This window comes from Pongo abelii, chromosome 10 (genome assembly GCF_028885655.2).
Source record: "Pongo abelii isolate AG06213 chromosome 10, NHGRI_mPonAbe1-v2.0_pri, whole genome shotgun sequence".
In the NCBI taxonomy this organism is placed as follows: Eukaryota; Metazoa; Chordata; class Mammalia; order Primates; family Hominidae; genus Pongo; species Pongo abelii.
Window position 1 is genome coordinate 130,322,041 of NC_071995.2, and position 6,371 is coordinate 130,328,411.

The 6,371-nt window shown below is 54.1% G+C and overlaps 2 pseudogenes; one reads left to right on the forward strand and one right to left on the reverse strand.

The window, feature by feature from the left end:
- Positions 1 to 1,028: 1,028 nt before the first annotated feature.
- On the reverse strand, positions 1,029 to 1,806 carry LOC100432773 (uncharacterized; annotated as a pseudogene).
- A 3,087-nt stretch (positions 1,807 to 4,893) lies between these two features.
- On the forward strand, positions 4,894 to 6,133 carry LOC100432411 (small ribosomal subunit protein eS6-like; annotated as a pseudogene).
- Positions 6,134 to 6,371: the final 238 nt, after the last annotated feature.

Sequence of the window (6,371 nt, forward strand, 5' to 3'; positions counted from 1 at the left end):
AAATTTTTAATAAACCTGGAATCTTGCTGTGCTGGCCAGGCTGGTCTTGAACTCCTAGCCTCAAGCGATCCTCCCTCCTTGGCCTCTCAAAATGTTGGGATTATAGGCATGAACCACTGTAACCAGCCTCAAGACAGGCTTTCTAAGACACAAGATTCCACATGTCAACTGTACCCATGGAAACCATTCCTTAGTTTATTGTCACCGCCATTCCTAACTCTGATGTGAAAATCTGTGCGTTCATCAACATAACCCAGTTAGGGTCACACTCATCATGGGGCCCCCATTGTCTCTGGCGCACCCCACGACTGATATCTGCAGGGCCATCCCGCTAGGCTTCGAGTTTCAGCTTCCGCCCCAGGCCTGCCTTTCTGCAGGGGCCAGGGTGGGGTCCTGTGCTGATTGGACCCTCTGACCCCTTGCTGCTGCAGAGGGGCTGTTCCTTCTGTTAAATCCCTTGTGCCCGAATCCACCCTGTGTCTTGTCTTTTCTCAGCAGGACGTTTTAAAAGCCCAGACCCCCTCCTTGCAGAGCAAATCTCCAGGCTTTGGTGATCACTGTCACATCACAAGAACCCTCTTCATCAGGGGCCACTCTTGAGACTGGGCTGAAGCCCCCAAGAGAGGGAAGCTTGGCGGGCTCAGTAGGTTCAGGGAACTTTGAGGTTCACTGCCCTTCGGGGAGCCCTCTCCAGTTCTCCACAGTCCCCACCGCTCCCTATGGTCATCCCCGGGCACCTGCACTCCCACCGTTCTGCCTGGGCCCTGGGGGCATTTGAGCCCTGGGCCAGTCCTGAGTTGGTTTGGAGGCTGGGCTGTGTGGAGCTGTGGAAGGCCCTGGGCATGGGGCCAGCTCACTGCTGGGGGCCTGGTTTTCTGTCCAGCTGTGTGGCTCAGGGGCCCCCATCTCTATGTCTCAGTGATGATAATGCTGGCCGTGTGGGTCCTGGAGGGGCCTTGAGTGAATTCCTCTACTCAGACATGAGGTGCTTAGACCTCACCCTAGCTCTGCCCTGTGACCTTGGCAGGTCATCTGGGGTCACTTTCCCATCGGAGTGGGGGTGGGGACTGGAACCAGCCACTCCCATGTCCCTCCTCTGAGGTCGCTCTTGGCACTGGTCCTAGGGATAGGGCTCTAGGGGACTCTGGCCTCTCTCTCTCCTCTCGGTCCCACTTGCCTTTGTCCTGCCCCCTGAGATGAGGGCATGGACGCCCGGGTACAAGACGGGGCAGGCAACCTCACAGTGGTGGTAACCCTGTGCATTAACCCTGGGCCTGGCACGTGGACCTCCTGTGACTGTCCCCAGATGCCCATGAGGCCGAGCTTGGCACTGCCCAAGACCACACAGTCCATGCGTGGTAGAGCTGGGGTCCAGGCTGCCCACCAGGGCAGTGACTGCAATGGTGCAGCAGGGGACGGTCACTGTTGTGAGCTCAAGCCAGGCACTGCGCTGACCTTGAGGGACGGCTCCGTGCTTCCCCTTCCCACAGCTGCAGTGAGGTCTAGGAGAGCGGGGTCAGCTGCGGGCTTGAGTCCTGGGGTGCCTCTGGGCTGACGGGCCCTGCCTGACCTGCTCCTCCAGTGCCCCAGCCCTGCCCCATCCACGTCCCCTCCCCTCACTGCCCCCGGCCCACTCCGCTGCGGTCTCAGTGCCTTCCCAGGCTCAGCATCGTCTGAAGGGAGGAAAGTGAGGGCCCCAGACTCTGTGTCATCCTGGCAGGACCCCTCCCCTCCCATGGCTTTGAGCCCATGAGATGGCCTTGAACAAAGCGGCAATGGGCCCTTCCTGAGACACAGTGCGGCCGTTTACTGGGAAACTGCCCAGTGTGACCCTCATGACTGTGATGTGAATCCTACAGCAAAGTTGAGCAGTGTACAACCTGGGCTACTGCACCTGGCAGCCCTGGCTCCTCCTCCTCTGCCTCTTCCTGCTCCTTCCTTCTCCCTCAGAGCTCTAATTGTCACTGAGACTTTATGTTTCATTTAACAAATGTTTGTCTCTCTGCTTGAACAGAACCTCCATGAAGAGGGGAGTGAAGAGTGTCTGTTGTATAAATAGTTGTATTTCAGTGCATAAAACAGTGCCTGCCTCAAAGGGAGGACTCAATCAATATCTGTTGAATGAATGAATGAATAATTGCCTGGGTCAGCGAATGAATGGCTGAATGAATGATTTCTCCTTCCCCTCAGCACTGTCTGGAGTCCCCAGAACAGGCGTGGGCAGCAGTCGCTGGTCTGTGGCCTGTCCCACTAGACTCGGGGGTCTCATGCTTGGTCTGGGTGGAGATCACCCACCAGGCTCCCGGGTCGATCCTCTGCTCACAGGAAGCTGCGTCCGGCCCAGCTGCCAGGAGCTCACTGCAGATGGAGGGAAGAGCAGGGACGATCTGCGAGCGCCTGAACAGCACACAGGAGCCAAGGAGCCGCTGCTTAAAATGCAGGCGTTGAGAGGAGTTTTGCCTCCTTTTTGAGTTGAATATGAGATTTCCGAGCAGCCATGACGAGTTGGGGTAGTGGAAGTGGGGAGTCCGTTCCTCAGTCAGATGGAGGAGGGGGGGGTCCCCTTGGATCTCCTCTCGGGGCTCGAACCCTGATACTTAGTCTCTTCCCACCTGCCCTTGGTGGATCTGGAAAGCTCCTGGGAACAGGGTGGGTCCTCCTTGATCTAAAGGTTGTAAGTTGAGAGCACCTCACCTAACTGCCCGGGGGCAGCTCTGACGGGCCTCAGTCTGCTTGTGGTGTCACACAGGAAGACCCCGGGGACTGGGCCGCTCAAGTCCTCCTGGGTCAGACCAGATCACTGGGCCCCACGGGCTCCGCAGTGAGTCCAGCATCGTTTCCTGCGCAGTGACCCAGGCCGGGTCCCCGTGGGCTCTGACTAGGGGACAGTGGCACTCGGGATTGGGGGGCCTGCTTGAGTCATTGCTTCACTGTCCACTGTGACTGGGGACTCCCAGGGGGATTTCTAGGGGACACATTTGCCTAATGCACTGGGGTTTCTATTTTAGAATCACAATACCCTGGAAGGCAAGAAATGGGGAGCTGCATCTGCATCCACAGGGTCCCGCCAGCCTGGAACATCCCTACTGGCCTGGAATCCCACCCCACGCACCCTGCTGATCCTGGGCCCATCCCTGTGACCAGGAGATGGAGTCCAGGGGCTCCCCAGGCCTGGGCCACACGACTGCCCTAGGAGCCTGGCATCAGGGAGCGGTGCTGTGTGCACCCCCAGATCCACTGAGAGTAGGGAAGGGGCTTCCCCACGGGTAGGTGAGGATGGAGGGTGATCCAAAGATCAGGAGACGGAGCCCCGCCCCTCTTCGCAGGTGAGCAATAAAAGCTCTGAACGGTCAACTGAACTACTTAGGGCGGCTGGTGGGAATCTAACCAGGTCTGCCTGACTGTGTCTGCCTGTGTGTCTCTGCTGTCTCTCCATCTATCTGTCTGTCTGCCTGTCCATGTGTGTCTGTCTGTCATCTGTCCACCTATCTGCCTGTGTGTCCGTCCATCCATCTGTGTGTCTGCCTGTCCATCTATCCATCTGTTGTCCATCTCTCCATCTCTCTGTCTGCCTATCTGTCTGCACAGCCCCTGACCTCACACTCAGGCTGCGTTTGCAGCAGCCGTTTCCCATCTAAGCATCCGTGTCCTCCTTGCTGAGTTGGAGGTAGGAAGTCACATTGACATTCTGTATGTATGTGAAGGTAAATAAAATTACAGACACAGGAGGAGCAGACCTTCTGCTTCTTAGAGATAATGAAATGACTTCTGGCCATGAGCAAAGTGGACACACTGTCTCCGGGGTCAGCAACCCCCATGCTGGGCCCCGGTCCCTTCTGTGTCCTGGGGTGTGAGGCTCCCAGGAGGCCATGGTTGGTAGAAAAGGGTCCTATGAGTGGGCTGGGGCAGATAGGAAGCCAGAACCACCCAGGGAGTTCCATGGGGGCCACTTAATCATGGAACTCGTCACAGAGGGGCTGGAAGAGCTGCAGAAGAAATGGTGGGGCGGTAACCCCGAGTTAGGCATCAGCAGGAAGCCAGTGCCATCCAGGGCTGCAGGGGCCGGGGAGGGGTGAGCACAGCCAGGGGCTGGGCGGCCAAGTCCAGGGCACCAGGCACAAGCATCCCTGTCCTCTCCCTGTGGAGCCACAATGGGTGTGCTTAGTTCCGCCAGCAACGTGACGTGACGGCACAGTGAGACGTCGTCCACCAGGGAAGCCCACGGAGACTCAGCATCCAGCGACTAGGGGGCTGGTCACGGGGGCACCTCTGCTTGGCGCGCACAGATATTCCAGACCCCCAGAAGGAAACGGGCTCAGGATAGACCACGTGGTTTCCACAGGAGTTTAGACACAGGAGCTCCTCACTATTGAGGGAGGTTATGTGTCTGCGCAGGGAACTGCTGCAGCCAGATTCCAAGACACCAACCAAGGGCACCCTCACCAGCAGGCCTTTCCCAGGGCCACCGTCTCAGGCCTTTCCCAGGACCACCGTCTCAGGCCCGCCAGGTCACTCTTTCTGGGCACTTTCTCAGGAGGGAAGCACAGAGAGTCTGGGGTTGTCACATGATCCTGGCTGAGCGTTTAGACCTCCAGAGAGAAGAGCACAAAGGCGGAACAGGAAGCCCAGAACTCCCTCCTGGCAGAAACACCAACTCACAACAGCAAGGCCCAGAAGCCTTTCTGAGGCAGCTACAAAGCTCTGTGAATTGATACCAAGTGTAAGAAGGTGTAATCTGTGACACTGAGGACATAAAGCGGGGGGTTGTAGAAAGGAGTAGAGGTTTTGCATGCAGTTGGAGTTGTTACCAACTTAAGGTCAATTGTTATGAGATGTTTTATGCAGTCTCCATAGTAACCACAAAAAAAATACCAACAGAAGAGCTGCTTCAAGATGAAGCTGAACATCTTCCCAGCCGCTGGCTGCCAGAAGCTCATTGAAGTGGATGATGAACGCAAACTTCATACTTTGTATGAGATGCCTGTGGCCACAGAAGTTGCTGCTGATGCTCTCGTGAAGCATGGAAGGGTTCTGTGGTCTGGATCAGTGGTGGGAACGACAAACAAGCCTTCCCATGAGGCAGGGTGACCCGACCCATGGCCGTGTCCACCTGCTACTGAGTAAGCGGCATTCCTGCCATAGATCAAAGAGAACTGGAGAAAGACAGTGAAAATCTGTTCGTCGTTGCATTGTGGATGCCAGTCTCAGTGTTCTCAACTTGGTTATTGTTAAAAAAAAAAATAGGACAGAAGGACATTCCTGGACTGACTGATACTATGGTGTCTCGCTGCCTGGGGCCCAAAAGAGCTAGCAGAATCCGCAGACTTTTCAATGTCTCTAAAGAAGACGATGTCTGGGAAAATGTTGAAAGCCCTTAAACGAAGAATGTAAGAAACCTAGGACCAAAGCACCCAAGATTTAGTGTCTTGTTTTCGTGTTTTTTTTTTTCTATACAGAGTCTCACTCTGTCGCCCAGGCTGGAGTGCAGTGGTGCAATCTCGGCTCACTGCAACCTCTGCCTCCTGGGTTCAAGTGATTCTCCTGCCTCAGCCTCCTGAGTAGCTGGGACTATAGGCACATGCCACCACACCTGGCTAATTTTTGTATATTTAGTAGAGATGGGGTTTTACCATGTTGGTCAGGCTGGTCTCAAACTACTGACCTTGTGATCCCCACACCTTGGCCTCCCAAAGTGCTGGCATTACAGGCTTGAGCCACCACGCCCGGTCAGTGGCTTGTTACTCCATGTGCCCTGCAGCACAAAAGCTGGCATCTTGCTTTGAAGAAACAATGTACTACAAAAAATAAGGCAGAGGCTACAGAATATGCTACACACTGGCCACGAGAATGAAAGAGGCCAAAAAAAAACGTCAGGAACAGACTGCCAGGAAATGCTGACCCTCCAGCGGTGAGCTTCTACTTCTAAGTCTGCATCCAGACAAAAACAAGATTTTTTGAGTAACAAATAAGATCAGACGCTTCCAAAAGAAAATACCTATAGAAGATACACAAAAGAAAATGAGAAAGAAATCAAAGCAGCTCAGTACAAAAAAACAACAACAAAGAAACACAAAGAAAGGCAGCAAGAGAGGAAAAGAGGAACAAATAATTATAAGACAAACAGAAAACAATAAAATAGCAACAGTAAGTCCTTCCCCATCAGTCATTAATTTAAACATAAATGGGTGAAACTCCCCAGTCAAAAGACATAGAGTGGCTGAATGGATAATAAGATGCAGCTATATGCTGTCTATAAGACGCTTTATACTTTTTTATTTGTACAATTCATGGGGCACATGTGAAATTTTGTTACACATATATAATGCATAGTGATCAAGTCAGGGTATAGGGTGTCCATCACCCAAGTACAA